Genomic DNA, 10,472 nt, shown 5'->3' on the forward strand with positions numbered 1-10,472 from the left:
TATTGTCCCAGATCCATGTTGAACACCTGACCCCTTTGTGAATAATAAAGCCAAGAATACAAGAAGTTCTTGAAAGCATCTAACAGTAAAGCAAGCTGAGCGTGACAAAGAATTAGGTATCTGAACATTTTACCTTCCTTTTATAAAAGTTGGCACATTAATCCCAGCAACTGAGACACTTTTTTGTCTGAATCTTGCATTCCATATTTTTTGGCATTCACTGCCCTTCTGGCTTTAAGAATGGTGACTTTTATCACTTCCTGTCCTAACAGGGTATTCATTTCTAAAACTAAATCCAGGACTGAGTTTTTGTCTGCCCTCTCCCTTCCACATTTTAGGGTTTTTCTTTCATTTTGGATCTGCCTCTTTCTTTTCTCCTCAGGAGATTTTGTGAAGTATTGCTAAAACACAAGGGTTTATGATTAATGAGGAATACAAGTACCTACAAAAAGAGCTGCATTAATAATTATATCTAGCTCTTCAGCAAAAACTTGGAAAAGCCTGACAGAAGGCAATATAACATGAAGGTTAGGCATATAGCTCTTGGAGTCAGACAGCTTGGTTCTACTACTTAATAACTGTGTAAACTCTCACAAGTTTCCTAATTTCTCTATGCCTATTTCTAAAGTGAAAATGGGAACAATAACAGAACCAATCTGCTAGGTTTATTGTGATGATTAAATAAAATGGCAAAAGTTGGGGATCTGAAACATCATTTGTCACAGAGCAAGTATCGGTTATATACTTGAGAAGTGTCCCAAAGATGTCACACATTCTCACAAGCTTTGTCTTTTTCTCTTTTCCCTGTTTTGTGCTAAGGCACTAACTGTTCATTCTACTTAGAATATTCACCCCACCTTCCCTAGTTGGCAGCCCCTCATCGGCCCTAATGGCCCCACTCAAAAGGGTCTCTCTGCAGCCTTCCTTGGGCTTCTGGGTTCCCTTAGCACATGGTACAGGCCTCAACTAATACAGCATTGCTCACATCTCACTGCCACTATATATATATATATATATATATATATATATATATATATATATATATAATACACACTGAGGATTCAATATATAATGTAAATATCTCTAGGATACATCCGAAGACCTGTTTTCAATAATTTCTTTCCATCATTGGATGGTCTATGCTGATCTGAAAATGGCAATGACCAAAGAAGGCTGACTGTTCCTTCTGGAGCATAGAGAAGGTTTTGGAGCACAGAACTGAAGGGCAGCAAGTAGGGCTGTAAGCCTCAGGGTCAGATTTGAACAGTTCAAACAACTCCACAGAGCTTTTAGTTTAGAAAATTAGCTCGATTGCCTGGAAGAATGGATTTGCTGAAAGCTATTGGTTTTCTCCTTTAAGAAACTATATATATATAGAAACTGTGTGTGTGTGTGTGTGTGTGTGTGTGTGTGTGTGTGTTTCCCCCCTAAGAAGGCCATACAAAATAGTCCCTGCTAAATAAATGAACTTTTTGGAATTCAACTAGATACCTAAAGAGCCTTGGGAAAATTGTAAGTATATATTAGACCAGGCATTTACTAATGAAAAATTACATCAGGGAAGTGGGAGAAAGGGTTGAAATATGACATAAGAAAGCTCATTTTTTAAAAAAATAAATGAGAACTTATGAACAAGGAAAAGGATAAAGAATATTGAAGGAAGAAGAAGAAGAAGAAGAAGAAGAAGAAGAAGAAGAAGAAGAAGAAGAAGAAGAAGAAGAAGAAGAAGAAGAAGAAGAAGAAGAAGAAGAAAGAAGAAGGAAGGGAAGGAAGGAAGGAAGGAAGGAAGGAAGGAAGGAAGAAAGAAAGAAAGAAAGAAAGAAAGAAAGAAAGAAAGAAAGAAAGAAAGAAAAAGAAAGAAAGAAAGAAAAAAAGAAGAAAGAAACTAGATCTTTTCTCATATGAAATTGAGAGGCATAAAACTTTCTCTCTCTCTCTCTCTCTCTCTCTCTCTCTCTCTCTCTCTCTCTCTCTCTCTCTCTCTCTCTCCATAGACTGGCTCTGGAGATGGTCACAGAAGCTCTAGGAAATGGAGGACATAAATATGTAACCAACAATTCAGATGAATTGAATCAGCAGATACTCCAAGGCAGCCTGGAGTAGTGGAGAGAGCTCAAATCTGAGTTCTAATCTCAACCCTAGCATTTACTAGTTCAATCTTTGAGCAACTTAACCTTCTAAAGCCCAAAACAGGGATGACATACATACATACTTGAAAGGGCTTTTATAAAAATTAAAAATAATATAGATGAAGTATCTGGAATATAATTGGCACTATATATATATTACAATTATTATTTAAAAATATATAGATATTACAATTATTATTTAAAAATATACAAAGCCATGCAAGTAAAACATGATTCCTAACCTCAGATGGGTTTATAAGCAACAAGCATATGATTCCTTAAATTTTAAAATATGTCTAAAATATCTTTAAAAATTATTTTCTGAAAATGGAAATTTTTCAAAAGCAAAAGAAGAGAAAAACTCTCAGAGTTCTGGGTGAAAGGGGACAATATGCTTAGAGACACATGAAAGATTGCAAAATTTACCTCCTAAAACAAACATACTACAATGACTTGGCGTTTTTATTAGGAAATAGATTTTCACCCAATTGTTCTCAGACCAATTAAATATCAGTGTTCATGAAAGAAGGGAGTGGTGTGAAGCAAAGGGACACAGATGTCTGAGATAATCTTGAAGTTTTAAATACCCCACCCTTCCAGACCCACTGGAAGAAATTCCTGACACGCTTGTTTTATCCAGAGCTACATTCTTGACCTTGGTCTATATTTTTGATTCCTTGCAACCTTGCACTAGCTCAGAGATCTATTGCTGATCTCTTGACTTCTTGCCACATTTTCTCTTCTCCAACCTGGAACTCTATTCTAGGACCCAATGTATTCCTCTGGTTTTATCTTTTGATTCCCTTTCCTTGATAACTTGAACTTGCTCCTTAAATAGCATCTCTTTCTGGTCCTTCCAGCTGATGACTCGGTCTGATCCCATGAGGCTAGTAGAGCTAGGGTTTACGCCGAGTCCTTGGTCCCTAGAGAGGGAATGGAAAAAGACATGGAAAATACAAGATATTTGTAAATGAATTTGACTGAGGCACAGTATTTGGGAAGGTGAGTGGTTAAAAACATTGGCAAAATCTTTTTCAAAATTGCAGAGTTTTTCCACATTGCCTCTTTCATAAAACACTTTGTGTTTGCCAAATTATATTAGCTGAGAAAGCCCATGACCCACCAAAGGATAAGTGACAGACTAAAACTTTTGGTGTGAGGTTATGCCAGGTCACTAAACGATGCAGCCGGAGTCAGAGTTTCCAGAGTGGAAAAAGCTTTCTCTTGTCTTTTTAAAGGGAAGAATAGAGGTATTTGTGGTCGGTCCTATTTCTTACAACAAATGCAATTATAAACCATGATTATAAAAGTGACTTAACAATACTTTTAGTGTGATTCAGTCAAACAACAAATACGTATCGATTGCCTACTCTGAGTAAATTATCTCAATGGAATTACATAGTTAAACCTCTCTCTATATAATTTAATTTTGTTGAGATTATACAATATATTGTTTGGTTTTATTATTATTACTCATGAAGGGGTTAAAAATAGCAAAAGACAATGACAGACACTTGATCCTAAGGACTCATTCCCTTCACCAATCCCTAAGGACATAGCAGTTCATTCTGTGGTGAAAGATATGTGGGAATCCATTTAGGGAAAGGTGTATTTGCATTTGTTTTGAAAATTAAATATAAGTGTTCTATTTGCATTGGCTGATGACTCCCAAATTTGTATTTCCAGCTCAGATCAGACACTAAACCCAACCACTCACTTTATATTTCTATCTCGATATTACAAAAATATATCAACTCATTATACTCATTTTCATTTCCCCCTGCAAACTGTAAACTGCTTTAGATTAGCACCACTTGTGCAATCCAGAAACACAGGAGTCATCTTTTACTTCTGCATTCATTGGTTCAACATTTCCTTCTAAGTAACTTTCAGATATTCCTCTTCTTTTCTTCCTTCTCAACATCATCTTAGTTTAAGCTACAATAACCTAGCACTGGGCTACTACAATAACACCCCCCATCCCTCACCCCCGCCTCCCCGGCTGAGCTTCCTCCATTAACTCTTGCCCATTTCCAATCTATTTTCTACACTGCAACCAGACTCATTTTCTAAAAACGCAATCTGATTATGTCTCTCTTCTTCTTAAAAAAGTTCTTTAATGGTTCCCAATTACCTTTAAGATTTAAAGAAGTTAGATCTTTGGCATTTTCATATGGTCCTATCTAATTTCCCAGCCTTGTGTCTTTTATTTCCCCCCAGTTTTATTAAGGTTTGATTGACAAATAACAATTGCACACATTTAGGTTGCACAACATGATTTTTTAGTTATTTTTTAATAATTAACTACAGTCAAGTTAATTAACTCATACATCGCCTCACAGATCTTTTTGTATGTGTATATGTGTGTGTGGTGAAAACACTTAAGGTCTCGCGCCTTTTAATTCACAAAACCTTTTTTCACCTTATACCTCATACAGTTACTGTTTCTTCAGCCTGGAAGACTCTTTCTCTTCCTGTTCATACTGTCATCTTTATGCATTTAACTCTTACTTATATATCAAATTGCAAATCAAACATTCTTAAAGAAATTTCTTCCTAACCCCCTAAACTAAGTCCTCTGTCATGTATTTTCTTAACAGGCAGTACTTTTCCTGCATATTTATCAAAGTTTATGATTATGCATTTTCATAATTATCTCATTCCACGAAACTATGTGTTCTATGAGGGTAGAGATTCATTCACGTTGCTAATTAGCATAGCACAGCACATTCATGAACACATATTGGGGGTAGATAAGAGTGAGCTACTCCAAGGGAACACCCAAATATGAGTGAATGAACAGCAAGTAATGTGAATAGGTGCAGACCCTGAAAGCAATTTCCATAATCTTTTTGTTTCCACTATGCATTTACCACTATCTTATATAAAATCATTTACTTATTTTTATTAGTTTTCTGCTCGACTACAAGAATTAATTTCCATGAGAGCAGGATTTTGGCCTGCTTTGCTCAGTGCTGTATTTTCAGCGCCTGGTGTAATACCTTCACTAATACGGGCTTGATAAACAGTGGTTTGAAAAAAATAAATAAAAGTAAATGTCAAATTAAATTTTAAAAGTTTTATGAATGAATTATATAAAATTGCAAAATATATGAGGGAGCTCATCAAGAATACGAATCAAGAGACATAAAAATCAAGAACAAAAAAATTAATAAATAGGAAGAAAGATAACAGCAAACCACCGAAAATTCAGTGAAGAGATAAATGGACTATATGAAAGAGACATTAAGGCACACAAAGGATAAAATAAGAAGGTCCAATACAAACTAGTAAAAATGTGAGAAGAAGGCATTAAAGTGGAGCAGAGTCGATGTTTAAAGAAATAATGTCTTAGAAAATGCTTGAATTGAAGAAAGACATAAATTCATCAGATTAGAGAAGTAAAGTCCTGAGCCATGTAAATAGAAACATAGCTACACCTACCCACATCATAGTGAAACACAGAACTCCAAAGAATTAGAGAAAAAAATCTTAAAGTCGCTGATGTGAAAAGACAGCCTTCAGATTGATCTCAGATTTTGCAACAGCATCAGAAGAAGCCAGGAGATGATGAAAAATCATCTTGAAAACATGATGGAAAGCAACTTTCGAACTAAAATCTTATTCCTAAGTAAACTATCATTTCAGAGGAAGAGCAAAATAATATATTTTTGGACAAATACTATAATTGTTCACCATTCACAATTTTTTTTTTTTTTTAAGGCGAGGCAACCCTTGGTTTACCTCACAGATTGCAAAGATCTTGTCAGTTTACAATTCCTTACTTTTTATTTTTTATGCCTACAGCTCCTGGTTTTCCTAGGTGGTCTCCTATCCAAGTACTAACCAGGCCTGACCCTGCTTAGGGTCTAAGGTCAGACAGGATCGGGCTTGCTCAGGGTGGCATGGCCATAGACCACCATTCACAAATTTTTTTTGGTAAAGGATTTACTTTGGAAACTCTGAAAAAGAAAGAAATTAAATACAAAGAAATTAGTAAACATATATGTAAGTCAAAATAAACAATAACTGTATAAACATTCTTGGTAACAGTGACTATGGAAATAATTTAATTGGCATCAAAACCTTTCAATGTCTTTGTATTGTTCATGAGACATGTAGATGTATTGATTAATTTTGAATTTTGTTAAGTTAAATATAAAAGTTAAAAATTTATTAAAAATTATCTTAAAGATTAAATGTGATATGTAAAATTTATGATTTAATAAAGAGATAAAAATGGAATAAAAAATCTTAAATGACTCACTAGGAAAGAATTTTTTAAACTATAAACATAAAAAGCATAGCAAATAAAAGCCCAAAATAATATCTTAGAAATAGAACTAAATATATTAGTAATGAGAATAAATATAAATTAGATTTTTAAATTCTATCTATATGCATTACAAGAGAGCTACATAAGATATAAGGATTTAAAAAGTACAAAGAAAGGAAATTGAAAAAGCAAAACCAACCAAATAGTTAGCTGAACAAAGCTGTCATGGCTAAATTAACTTGACTTAAGTTAATTTAAAGTTTAAAAGGAAGCACATTATTAAAGACAAAGAGAAACACCAAATGACAATTGAAGGAAAAATTCACTGAGAAGCTAAGAAAGTTCTCAACTTTATATACACCTAACAATGTGTCTTTAAAATATATAAAGCAAATTTGTGAAAACTGCAAAATTTAAGAAATCTGCAATAAAAACTAAAGTTTTAATCATTAATGGATCAATCAAGCAGACAAAAATAATTTCATAAACCCAAGGAAGTTCTGAATAACACAATTAATAAGCTTAATAAAATAAGCAGATATATTGCTCCAAAACCAATAAAGAATATTGTTTATGTAAATATGGAACATTTATAAAAATTGACCATTAATCTGAAACAGTCTTTAAAAATACCAAAAAATAAATTCTGTTGATCAACATACAATAAAACTAGAAATCAATAACAAAAGATTTTTAAAACTAAGGTATTTAGCAAAATTTAAACTACTGAGTAATTCATAAGTTAAAAAAGAAACAATGTTTGAAATACTTTAAACATTTAAAACTTTACATCTTATATAAACTATATCAGAGGATAGATAAAGAGGAAAATCTCTATAACTCATTGTAAGGCTAGTATGATTTTTCTATCAAAACAGGACAAGAATAGTATAAGGAAAATTTATATGCCTACCTCACTCATAAACTCAAATATAAAAATCAAAGTAAAATTTTAACAAAACTGTTAACATTTCTTGCAAAAATAATAGAAAAAATGATACATATGATCATGATCAAGTAAGAAAGACATTCTATTTGTGCATGGATAAATTAACATTAGAAAATCTATTATTGTAACACCACATTTAGAGATCGATGGGGAGAAAATATATGACATATCAATAAATGAAGAAAAAACATCAGCTATAATTAACACCCTTTGGTTTTAAAAATAATAACTCTTAGTAATTTAGATTAGAGTAGATCATTCTTCTGCTAAATGATATGCATCACATAACCTACAAATAGACCACATTATATGGAGGGGAACACGAAAAGCATTGCCTTGCAAGTTAGCAACAAGGTAAGGATACCTACTAACTACCATATTCCTGCCAATGTGATAAAACAAGGAAATAAATCTAAAATATATGATTTTGAAAGGGATACACAGAACAGCATGGTCAATATGTATAGATTATATAATTGCCTCATGGAAAATCCAAGGAATCTATAGGTAAATGTTTAGAATTAGTATAAGAGCTCAAAAAGGTTACTATATTATAAATATAGTATTTTTCAAAAATCTGCAGTGTTTCTAAATACACCAGTAGAAACTATAGTTAAATGTAACTTTTTATAAGAACATAATAGATGAAACAAAAGATTGTAAAATCTTTTTGAGAAAATAATTGTGAAATTTTTATAAAAAATATAAGGTAACTAAAAAAATGTTAAAATATATCATGGCCATGGATTGAGAGATTCAATATTCTAAAGATATCATTGCTCCCCAAATTTATCAATAAATCTAAATAAATAACAAGAAAAATCCTAAAAAGATTTTAAATGAAATTTGACAAGTTAATCAAAAAATGATATGAAAAGTCAAAAAGTCAAGAATAGCCAAATCCTCTTTATAAAAGGGGGAAACTTGCTCTTCGTGATAGCAAAATTAATAGATGCTTTAGGGAATTAGAAGATATGTTATTGGCACAGGGACAATATCAGTGTTACAGGATACCGAAACTAGAAACAGATTCTCTTTTATGGGAGTTTGAGGACACGGCACATCAATGAGGAAAGAATGGACTATATTACACACGAGGTACTGGAACAATTAGCCTCCCATATAGAAAAAGACAAAATTACTCCCTACTTTACACCACATGAAAATATTTCCAGATGAATTAAAGATCTAAATATGAAAAAATGATAAGTAAAACTCTTAAGAGGTTATGTTCATGATATCTCAAAATTTACAACTAAAACTTTTATTGGGATTGCATTGAGTTTATATATTAAGTACAAGAAAATAGATATCTTTAAAATATAAAACCGTCTTATCCATGGGCATGGACATTTCCATCCATCAAGATTATGTTCCATCACTATTGTGGAAATCTTAGTTTTCTTCATTTTATGTACTTACGGTTAAATTAATTCAAAGATATTTTATAGTTTTTATTGATATTGTGAAATGAATTTTATTTTCATTATATTTTCCAGTTCTTGCCAATGTAGAAAAATGGTACTGTTTTGTCAACTGATCTTATAAAGGCAAATTTGCTAATCTCTAACTAATTCTAATAGTTTGTTGTTTGAATAATTTTTTAAAAATTTATTTAGATAATATTATCTCAAAAAAAAATGTTTATCTTTCTCTTCTCTGCCACCCTGTACAGGTTCTATTTCTTTTCTCTCTATATAACATTGGCCAGGCATTCCAGTCCTATGATAACTAAAATTGATAACAATTAGATTCATTCTCTTTAGTTTCTTTAGTTTTAAAGGATATGCATTTTAACTTTCTGCATTAAACAGAAGGAATTTCCCACCTAATTTAATAAGATGTTTTATATATTATATACACTTATGATATATATAATCTATATGTATTTATAATTAGTACACATTCAATATAAATATATTCTAAATACATTAATTTATATAAATATGCTTATATAAATATATAAATATAAAATCAATATGTAAAATATATAAAAAATCAAAAGATATACAACACCATAATGTAGATGCTTTTTCTGCATCAATTTAGGTAATTATGTAATTTTTCTCTTTTGATCTATTATTGTGAATAACACTGATATATTTTCTGATGATAAAAAATGCTTGCATTCCTGTTATAAACCTATCTGATCAGTTCATATAATTATTAATTTTTTTCAAATATGTTAGCTAACATTTCATTTAGGATCCTAATATCCACATTCATAATTGAAATAGGCCTATAATTTTGTTTTCTTCAGTAGTTTTATTTGGTTTTAAAATCAAGAGTTCACTATTATCTGTATTAACAGGCCATTATAACTTTAATATACTATGAAATTCATTGTGGAGAGACACACCCTTAGCAATTAAAAAACAGAATTTTAAAATATCAAGAGTTCACTGGTCTCATAAAAACCATGTTTAATTTTTTTTTTAATTTCGTGTAACAACTAGTATAAGATAGATACTCTCTCAGAATGTTTGTAGTACTCTGCTGGAAAATCATCTCGGCTGGGGGATTCTGGGAGGCAGCTATTTGAAGGCCATTTTTATATCTTTGATATTTATGGATTTGTTCAAATTTTCTATTATTTTTTGTGCCATTTTGGGGTTTAACACTTCTGTCTTTGCAAAGATATCTTTCTTGTTTGTCTTTCAAATAACAACTCTATAAATGTCTCCTACATTACATTTTGTTCTCTATTTCATTGATTTCTTACTATATCCTTATAATTCCATTCCTCCTTTTCTTGGACTCTGCTGTTCTTGTCCAACTTCTTGAGTTGCAAGCTTTACTCGCTTGTTTTCAACCTCTTTGTTTTCTGATTAATGTATATAAAGCTATGTATTCTCAGCACTAATTTGATTGTCTCTCACAAATTTTGATATGTACCCTCAAAATTACTCCTATCTAAGTATTCCTTTATTTCTTTTAATACTTTATTTTATCCTAGGGATTCTTCAGTAATATATTTTTTAATTTCCAAATGTTTGGCTCTTTTTTTTTTTTTTGGCTATCCTTTTGACATTAAATTCTAATTTTATTGCATTATGATCAAGAAATGTAGCCGATATTATATTGATATTTTGGAATTATTAAAGCTTCTTTTGTGGCA

At 31.5% G+C, this 10,472-nt stretch overlaps 1 pseudogene; it reads right to left on the reverse strand.

Moving 5' to 3' along the window:
* Positions 1-5,927: 5,927 nt before the first annotated feature.
* On the reverse strand, positions 5,928-6,046 carry LOC118614260 (annotated as a pseudogene).
* Positions 6,047-10,472: the final 4,426 nt, after the last annotated feature.

Source organism: Rousettus aegyptiacus, unplaced genomic scaffold, assembly GCF_014176215.1.
Source record: "Rousettus aegyptiacus isolate mRouAeg1 unplaced genomic scaffold, mRouAeg1.p scaffold_m13_p_2, whole genome shotgun sequence".
In the NCBI taxonomy this organism is placed as follows: Eukaryota; Metazoa; Chordata; class Mammalia; order Chiroptera; family Pteropodidae; genus Rousettus; species Rousettus aegyptiacus.